Here is a 10,922-nt window from a genome sequence, read left to right on the forward strand (position 1 = left end):
CCTACTGTCTGGCCGCCTCGGCCAGCCTCTGACGCCCCCCTCTGGACTATTTAAGGGTTTCGATCTAAAAACGCGAGAGGGGGAAGTTGAAGTCGCAAAAAACCATCCAGTACGCCGCCACCATCGCGAAACTCCGTCTCGGGACCAGAAACTCCGTTCTGGCACTCCGCCGGGACGGGGAATTGGAGGAGATCATCGCCATCATCACCACCGACGCCTCTCCATCGACCAGCCATGTTTCCCCCATCCATGTGTGAGTAATTCCCCCACTGTAGGCTGAAGGGGATGGTAGGGATTGGATGAGATTGGTCATGTAATAGCATAAGATTGTTAGGGCATAGTGCCTAGTGTCCGTAATTGGTACTTTGATGATATTGTTGCAACTTGTTATGCTTAATGCTTGACACTAGGGCCCGAGTGCCATGATCTCAGATCTGAACATGTTATTGTTTCATGATGATATTCATTGTTTTATGATCTTACCTGCAAGTTGTATACACATGTCGTTGTCCGGAACCCGAGGCCCCAAAGTGACAGAAATTGGGACAACCGAAGGGGAAGGCGGTGATGTGAGCAGTGGCGGACCCAGGATTGGAGAAAGACCGAGGCTAATTTTCTAATGAGTAAAAACTTGAAAAAATGCCTCATAATCCCCTCACGATAACAAAATTATATTACCTTTTGAACGCAAAATGCGATGTTTTGATATGAAATAAGCTCAATGTCTAACCAGATGACAATAAGAAAAGCAGAAAAATAGTGGCATAATCACATAATCCAGACCCGTTTTTGTTACCTACATAGATTTGGCATGACCCTAGCCTACTATTTCCCCATCCACCACAGGATTGGAACTAGAACCTACAACAACAAAGAGAAAATAATTAGAAACAGTATGGATGAATATTTGGTACATATGTTGTAGCGGTAAGTAGCTTACCACTAGCTAAACGTGGTATTTGTTTCTTGCGAGACCTCATACTCTGGAAACAGTCCAAAATCTTCTCATCTGCGATGCTCGCAAATACGTCTCGCTCAATATAACATACTATGATTCATCCAATCATCATTCAGTTTGTTCCTCAAATCCGTCTTGATAATCTTCATTGTCGAGAATGCTCTTTCCACTGTCGCTGTTGCAACCGGTAATATCAAGTCCAACTCAACAAGACGGTATACCAATGGAAAGGTCTTGTGTCTCTCAGTTTGAACCATCTTGAGAGCAAGGTTCCCAAGATCAATACAATTTGTAAAGTTTAGATCATCTCTTGCATCAGCAACAAATGTGCCAAGTTGGTCCCTAAGGACTATGCACTCATATTGAGAGAAGTCATCAGCATACATTCTTGCAAGTTCAGTTAACTTATCACTATCAAAATTAGCAAAAGAATTCTTTGGATCAAGACAAGCTATGCACCTCAGTAGCTGAGTAGACCTTTCAGCAAAGCGATTATTGAACTCAACAATAATTTGATCAAGCACCACATTGAATATTTCATGATGGAAATGATCATAATATGTTACTAACTGACTACCACGACCCCTGGAACGACCTCTAGCTGGTATTTTATCTTCCATAACCGGCACAACAATATTATGCACAAGACAAAATCCCTCTGCATCTTCAAATAGCTCATCCCATCCACAGTTTCTTATTTTCTCAACTTCCTTCAATGTCGTCCCAATCAGCCCAATGGCACGCACAATGTTCTGATCTTTCTTTTGCAAGCAAGTTGATAGATCATTAGTCTTTCCAAGAATCCTGATAAGATGCATTATAAATACAAACTCAAAGCTTTCCATTTTTCCAACAAACCTGAAGCCGTGGTTTTTTGTGTTGCATTGGTGGCATCATCACTCAAATTTTCTAATACAAACAAGACAGGTTTCCACATGTGAACAAGACGGCATAAGGTTTTATGATGAGATCCCCAACGAGTATCCCCTGGCCTTGCAAGATTAGTATGTTGGTTTTTTCCTCTTCCCGTGAATATATCACCAGACTCAATTTTCTCCACAATCTCATCATGTTGACTCTGCAACAATTTATCTTTTCTATGACAAGAAGCATTAACCGTGTTGACAATCATGGTTGCATAGTTAAAGAAGTCCAAGACAGAGGAGCAACACTTGGCAACAGAGACAACCACTAGCTGCAATTGATGGGCAAAACAATGGATATAAAAGGCATACGGGTTTTCATCTAATATGCGTCTTTGCAATCCATGAAATTGTCCCCTCATATTGGATGCTCCATCGTAACCTTGACCTCTCACACTAGATATGGATAAACCAAGAGATTTTAACATGGGATTTCTATTTTCGTGCCCCTGGTTCGTTAGTTGTACTCAGTTTTCCCCAACCTCTTAACTTTTCCTCAGTTTTCCCCTCCCTCTAGTTTGAAACCCCTCGCAGAGGCTCGGACGGGAGGGTTTCCGTCAGGTCAGAGGCCTTCCGTTACCGGTGACGGCTAGGGAGCCACGGTGTTTTTGACTTGACCGTTGCTTTCGAAATGTGTTGACTATTGACCGAAAGAGCTGACCCAAAGCTTTCCCCTCCGCCCGAGACTGGAGGAGCTCACACACCGCCCCTCCGCCGCCACGCCATCCTGCCCACCTACCTTATGGCGTCGTCCGCCGGCGAGCCGGCCCCGCCCCCACCACCACCCCCGGGCTCTGCCTCCACCAGATCTGGATCTACCCCTGTCCTCTTTGAAATTCCGTCTGGTGTGCCGCCTATTCCCGTCAGCCGTGGAGAAGATTGGGAATCGGAGGGATCTAACGCATGTATTCCATCTGGGTAAGCATCGTCTGCCTATGTGAATTAACAGTAGGCAGTTTTTGAGCGCCAATCATTGTTGCTCAACTAACTGCGTTGCTTTTCGAATAGGATGGATCCAGCGCTGGCTTTTCGGTTGGTGGTTAGGCTGGATTCTAGCTTTACGCGTGATTCTAAATGCTGTAAGACTGGGTTTGACTTCCCTGCGGTGGTTGCAACCACCATCTCGTTAAGGGATTTCAAAGCTAACATCTGTGATAAGTACAGCTGGAGCTCTTTCGATGCAGTTCATTTTGAATATTTCAATAGCCCGGAGGGAAGATTTGTTCCACTAATTTCCGAAGACGATCTGGGAATTCTTTTTGCTTTGACTGCTTCTTGCCGGTTCGGTAAAATTCGTATCCATGTGGACAGGGGCCAGGCATCATCTGGTGCTGGGGCATCATCAGGTGGTCGGGCATCATGTCTCTCTACTGCTGCTGCCTCTGCTAATAGTGTGCGCCGTGGCGCTCCTTGTAGGTCCACAGCAGCACCATCTATCCCCAGTGCTAGTGGTAGCCAGATCGTTCGTACGGTCGATGTGGAGGACGATGCAGACATTGAGGATCAGTGTCCTCAAGATGATGAGGATGAGTTGATGTTTCCTGAATTGGTAGATCGATGCGGTAAGCAGGCAATGGAGGATCAATACATGGAAGATATTACTTTTGGTGCCAGATTTGATGACACTGATGATGAAGAGAAGAATGAGAATGATGACAAACTCGTTTTAGCCGATTACGAAGGTGAAGACTTGCCAACAATTGAGTGGAACAGGGAGAATCCCAAGCTTGCAGAAGGCACCGTGTTTCAAACGATGATGGACTGCCGTAATGCAATTACTACATATCACATTCTCACTAAGAATAATTATGAGGTTATTAAAAGTGAGCCAGGTAGGTTCACAATTAAATGCCCATACCCAAGGTGTAGGTTTAGGCTGCATGCATCCACAATGCGCAGAAGCAGCTTGGTTCAGGTACTACGCCAACCAGTTGTGTATTTAGATCACGGTGTAAAATTTGTTATCTATTACTGACATCCCTTATCATTATGTTTCAGATAAAGAAGAATAAGGAGATCCATAGGTGTCCACCTCTAGGGGGAGAGCCAGAGCTGAAAACAAAGCTAGCGAAGACTAGGTGGTTGGCAGATATAATCCTAGATTGGCTGAGAGAAAATCCTTCACTTGGTCCAACAGCACTCGTAAAAAAGGTGGTTGAGAAGTATAAAATGGAAGTACCTTACATGAGGATGTTCTATGCAAAGGAAATGGCTCTTGACAAGATCAATGGTCCATGGAATGAAAGCTTTCAGTTGCTTTACACTTTCAAAGCTGAAGTGGAGATGGCTAGTCCAGGCAGTGTTGTAGCGATAGACAAGCATACAGTTCCCTACGAATTGAAAAGCGGGAAGGTAATGCACAAGGAATGTTTTAGAAGGGCTTTTGTTTGTTTCAAAGCTTGCTGGAAAGGCTTTTTGGACGGTTGCAGGCCTTATTTGGCCGTGGATGCATCAGCTCTTCATGGCAGGTTTAAAGGACAGCTAGTTGCTGCTACTGCAGTTGATGGACATAATTGGATGTTCCCTGTTGCTTATGGGGTTTTGGAGGTTGAGTCACATGAAAGTTGGACTTGGTTTCTGCAGAATTTGCGCGACCTTATAGGTCATCCACCAGGACTTGTTATCCACACAGACGCTTGCAAAGGTTTGGAGACTGCGGTAGAAGCAGTATTCCCTGGAGTGGAGCATAGGGAATGTATGCGACACTTGGTACAGAATTTTACAAAGAAATTCAAGGGTAAAGTTACTGACAACCTATGGCCAGCTTCATACACATGCAGCTCTAGGAAGCATCTGTTTCATTTGGATGTGTTGTATAAACAAAAACCTGGGGTGAAGGAGTACTTGGATGAACATCATGGTAGGGTGTGGTCAAGAAGCCAATTCAATGAAATTTGCAAGGTAGACTATGTAACAAGTAACCTTGCGGAGAGTTTCAATTCAAAGGTCAAGTCATTGAAAGGGCTTATGCTGTGGCAAATATTTGATAAGATTAGGCAGATGATCATGATAAAGATCGATCTGCGTCAAAGAATTGCATCCACAAATTATGTTGGCCATCTCATGCTCCCATCTTTGATTAAGTCTTTGCATGCCAGGGCAAAACAATTGAGGATGCAATGCGTCAGAAAAGGAATGGAGGCTGAGGTAACCTACACTGACAAAGAAAACAGGCAGTGGAGGTATCCAGTGAGTTTGGTTGATAGGACATGCCATTGTAGGGGATGGCAGATCCGTGGGATACCCTGCATACACGCATTGTTTTTCATGAGTGTTATAGGGGGTGAAGATGGTGAAGTTGATCAATATGTGTCAGAGTATTTCTCGGTTGCCAAATTTAGGGCTGCATATGCTATGAATGTTCCTACCTTGTTGGGAAAAGACCAATGGATGAAAGTCGATCCAGGCTTCAAACTGTACTCTCCAGTATTGACTAGACCGGCAGGTAGGCCGAGGAAGAATAGGATCAGAGCTAGTGCAGAGGGTGGTGCACCGATTCGAAAACGTAAGTGCAAACGTTGTGGAATCCCTGGACACATTGCTAGGCTTTGTAAAAATGCAGTTGACCCAGCTTTTGGAATGGAAGATCAGGCGGGAGCAGCAAATGCAGAGGAGAATGAAGCAGCAATTCAACTTGAGATTGAAGCAGCAGTTCAACATGAGGAGATTGAAGCAGCAAATGCAGAGGAGATTGAAGCAGCAAATGCAGAGGAGATTGAAGCAGCAAATGCAGAGGAGATTAAAGCAGCAATTGAACATGAGGAGATTGAACCGATGGATCAAGAGCAGAGGGAACATATGGATGTAGAATGGCTTCAACCGATGAGTCCAGAGGAGAGGGAATAGTATAATCGAGAGTGCCTCAAAAGTACTAAGGCCATGGTAGAAGCTAACTTCGCAGAGTACATGGCAGAAGAAAAAGCACAAGCTTCGCAGAAGAAGAAGAACAAGAAAGAGGGCAAAAGGAAGGTAGACACCGGTAATATCCCTGGTAGGGTTACCCGGAGTAAGGTGGTGGCCCCGGCGAGTCACACAAGGAGCAAGAGAAAGATTTTATTCTGAACAACTAATTTGAATTTGTATGAACAATTTGTATTGGGGTTCCCTTTGTATTGGGGATCCCTTTGTGTTGAACAATTTGTATTGGGGTTCCCTTTGTATTGGGGATGCCTTTGTGTTGAACAATTTGAATTTCTATGAACAATTTGAATTTGTATGAACAATTTGTATTGGGGATGCCTTTGTGTTCAACAATTTGAATTTGTATGAACAATTTGTATGCCACATTTAAGCCACATTTATCATTTTCTCTAGGGTTTAGGGTTTTAGGGTTTTAGGGTTCAATTCAAAATAATTGAAAACATGGTGGAACCTTCCCATGGAGCCTTGTTATGTTACCTACAACCTAGAGAAATAATAATGGAAAAGGAAATATAGAGATATGAAGTTTTTATGCCAAAACCTTCAAAACCACTTCCTAGTCCATGAGCTACTAGATATGAAGATACAGGGCTTTCTGCTCAATACACCTCCCAAATACCCACTATGCTTACAAACTTTGTCCAAATGAGTCCAAATTCGTCACACTTGTGTATCTTTGAATTGCAAACAATATCTAGTCGGCCAAAATGTAATATATTGTTCAAATAACACAATTTTACAATTTTATGCCAAAAGCTTCAATTTCCCTTAGTCCCTTTATTATTTGGGTGCCCCTGTTTTACTTAGTGTTACTCAGTTTTCCCCCTCCGGGCCCACTTGTTGTACTCAGTCCTACTCAATTTTGCCCTTCCGATAAACATTTCCTCACTTTTCCCCCTCTTAGTTCTACCCAGTTTTCCTAACTTGTACTCACTGGCTGATCTCTGATTGGTCGAGATGTATGTCACACGGATCTTGGTTGGTTGAAAGCTCAACGAACGCTTGCACCGTACGATCATTTATGATCGGACGGCCTGTATATCTCTCTCTACCACGATAGACGCATACGGAGACAAGAGCAGAGCACATACCTACCAACCCTGGCAGTCGCATATTCCAGTCGCATCTTCCTCTCTCCTCTTTCCTCTCTTACTCCGGCGGTCGCGGCGGCGCGGATCTAACCGTGCGTGCAGCGGCGCGGATCTAACCGTGGGTGCGGTGGCGCGGATCTAAGAGTGCCGGTGAGGATCTAACCGTCAGAAATAGTTGAAATGTCTCTCTCTGTCTCACTTTCGTTTCTCTTCTCAGATCTGTTGAATGATGAAGAACCCCAAGACGGCGGCCGTGCCGACAGTGGTCATCGATGCCACGAACATTGAAGCCATCACCTACAACATCGCTTCGATGGCGCAGATCCAGCATTCAATGTCGGAGGCTGTTGATGTCTCACTTCCGTTGCCCTCCTCGGATCCGTTGCTGATGAAGGACAACAAGACGGCGGCCGTGCCGATAGTGGTCATCGATGCCACGAACATTGAAGCCATCGCCTGCAACCGCGCTGCAAAGCCACCGATCCAGCCCTCCGCAGATCCGTCGCTGATGAAGTACACCAAGACAGCGGCGGTTCCGACAGTGGTCATCGATGCCACGAACATTGAAGCCATCACCTGCAACCGCGCTGCAAAGCCGCCGATCCAGTCCTCCGCAGATCCGTCGCTGATGAAGTACACCAAGACAGCGGCGGTTCCGATAGTGGTCATCGATGCCACGAACATTGAAGCCATCGCCGATAACATCGCTTCAACGGCGGATGGCGCAGATGACCACCCTCAGCCGCCCGTCGACCCGGCCTTTCTTGCCCATCGCTGCGCGGCCGTGTTCGATGCCGCAAATTGAGATAAATTATGATAAATTTGTATTTTTCAATTTCCAATTGGGATAAAATTGTTCGAACTACTACCACCGTCTCAAAAAAAGCTTCTCCACGTTCTTGATGTGTCCATGTACATCCGTATGTATGATTTGAATTCTATCCCAACTTGATTGGGAAGATATTGTCCCATATTGATATATATTTGATTCAGAGGCTGGTACATGCTTTCACTTTTGGGATCCCTTCACTTTTATAAAATGTTCATGCATGCTAAATTTATCGCGCGCATTACATAGCACAACTAGGAAATTGTACGCCAAAATACAATGCTTAGAGCCACAACAAAATACAGTGGTTAGAGCCATCTACTGAATAACAATTCTATACAAAATCGTCTACCAGAACCACATAACTGCTAGGACAGGGATGACACCTAATAAAACTGCCCAGATGAATCTACTTTTCTCCTCTCCCATCACTTTAAGTTCATGTTCTAGATTTTCTACCACTTGATCAAATACGGCAAGATCTGTCTCAACTCTCAACTTTTCCTTGCGAATAAGCTCTGAATTCTTCTTTTCTTCCTCCACAATACGCTTCAGCTCGAATATCATCAGGTTTTTACGGGCCAATTCATCACCTAAATTAGCCACCTTCTCCTCCAAATCCATCCTCTGGCTACACCACTGGGTTGATTCATCTTGGTATTCAATGTACCATGGATCATCGGCTTGCTTGGCTAACTGTAACAATAATGGAAAAAAGAACAACTCAAATCACTCCAACAGGCCATGGCGGAACTTTCAACGATAGTACAGAGAGCTGAAGCTAGATACCTACACTTCCGACGAGGTAGGAGAAGTAGAACGTGGCCATGACATGATCGAATCCCCACCCTCGCCGGTGTACCCGCTACGACCAGACATTGAGGACTATTTCGTACCTGCAAACTCCAATAAATTACGGGAACCGAATCGATTAGGGGGCGGGGGAGGCAGAAGCGGAGGTCTTACCAAGCTATACCACCAATTGGTGCGCGGAACAAATCCCGGTCGTCGTGGGCGGTGGATCTGCTTGCGGCGGACTTTCCTGCGGTGGGTACAATGTGTGCGGACGAAACAAGTGCTGGAGCCGTGGTTGATGTGCAGCGCCGCAGTCCGTCTGACGCCGCCGGGGGACAGAGCCGGCGGCGCGACGAGGCGCCGGCGATGGCTGCTCCGTCCGACGGTGGGGAACGAGCTGCCAGCGGTTCTCCGGTCTAGCTTAAGAATAATTAATTAGCGAACTTGTTGCTTCTCTCTATGATATTCTCTAAAGAAATATATCAGAGCGGCAATATGTGTCTTTTCCTGAAAAATAGACGATCCCACTCGTCATTGGCTGCGGAGGCCCCACAAAGCGGCAATATATGATTTTCTCTAAATAAATAGACGACCCCACTGGTCATTGGCTGCGGCAGCCCCACAGAGCGGCAATATGTCTTTTCCTGAAAAATATACGACCCCAGTGGTCATTGGCTGCGGCGGCCCCACAGAGCGGCAATATATGATTTTCTCTAAATAAATAGACGACCCCACTGGTCATTGGCTGCGGCAGCCCCACAGAGCGGCAATATATGTCTTTTTCTCAAAAATATACGACCCCACTGGTCATTGGCTGCGGAGGCTCCACAGAGCGGCAATATATGATTTTCTCTAAATAAATAGACGACCCCAATGGTCATTGGCTGCGGCAGCCCCACAGAGCGGCAATATATGTCTTTTCCTGAAAAATATACGACCCCACTGGTCATTGACTGCGGCAGCCCTATAGAGCGGCCCCATTTGTCATTGGCAGCAACGCGTATAAAATCATGATATAAAACGGCCCACACGTCAGCGATAGATGGATGACTGCTCCGACGTGTCTCCTGACCCTACCCGTCAGCACGAGACGGTCAGGGAGGAGCTGCCCCTGTGTGGCCCCACCCGGTCAGACTAACGGTTAAGGCCTCTGACCTGACGGCTACCGGCCGTTCCAGCACTTGTGGGTGTTTCAAACTAGAGGAGGAGAAAACTGAGGAAAAACTAAGGGACTGGGGAAAACTGAGTACAACTAACGAACCAGGGGCACGAAAATAGAAATCCCTTTTAACATACCATCCAAAGCTATCTTCAGAGAAGCGGATGTTGTGTCTGGAACATGCTTCACACCAACAAATCTCTCTATCACATGTCCCTTGTTGTTGACGTACCTACATAGGACAAGCAAAAATAATGTTAGCATACATTAAAATTTTGAACCGCTCAAGTAGAAGAAATATATAAGTTGTAGGAACTAACCTCAAAACCATTGCCATTTGTTCCTTAATAGATGCATCTCGTGCCTCATCAACAAGAACCGCAAACTTTTTATCCCCAATGTCATCAATAATAGCTTTGGTAGTAACATGGGCACAAGCTTTGCAAATCTGTTTTTGTATTTTTGGTGAGGTCATTTGATGGTTCCCGGGAGCACTATCAAGCAATTTTTCAGCCTCTTTATCTTTCCCTTTATACCATTTCAGCATCTCAAGTAAATTGCCTCTATTGTTTGAGCTAGAAGACTCATCATGCCCACGAAAAGCAAGAGCTTGCAATAGCAAAAAATTTGCAATGCCTATCATAATTATCATCCGAGCTTTATATTCTTCCTCATCTTTCTTGGTGGCAATCCACACCTTGCCGCTGATTTTTAAAAGCCTCACAATATTTTCTAGCTTTATTGTGAGCGCTATTGAGATCCTTACCAACATGAAGATCACAAGCTTCAATCCCATTCTTCCAATAACTAAAGCCAACTCTTGTAAATGATTCTGTACCATAATTTTCTGCCCGTGGTTGCTTAAAGAGAAAACAGTAAAAACAAAATGCAGCATCTTTAGCTACACTATATTCCAACCAATCATACCGTTTAAACCATTTCTCCTTAAATCTCCGATTTTGGTTTGCAATTAATTTTGAAGGAAATTTATGACCAACTGGTTGGCATGGCCCCATTACCAAGTATTCTCTCCTAGCAGCATCTCTTATGTTTACATCTAGCTCCTCGATCGGTATTCGAAGGCCAGGATCCGCAACAATGTCATTTGGATTAAGCTCAACACTAGCATTCTCATGGTGGGTGCTACTGCTATCCACTTCTGGGTTAAGAAAAATGTGAGGATTGGCATTATTTTGCTCCGGTTGCTGCTGGGCAGGGGGCTGCTGCTGGGCGGTACTAGTTATTC

General features: G+C 45.1%; 1 pseudogene; it reads right to left on the reverse strand.

Moving 5' to 3' along the window:
- Positions 1 to 817: 817 nt before the first annotated feature.
- On the reverse strand, positions 818 to 9,940 carry LOC139830309 (uncharacterized; annotated as a pseudogene).
- Between the last annotated feature and the right edge of the window lie 982 nt (positions 9,941 to 10,922).

This window comes from Lolium perenne, chromosome 4 (assembly GCF_019359855.2).
Source record: "Lolium perenne isolate Kyuss_39 chromosome 4, Kyuss_2.0, whole genome shotgun sequence".
NCBI lineage: Eukaryota > Viridiplantae > Streptophyta > Magnoliopsida > Poales > Poaceae > Lolium > Lolium perenne.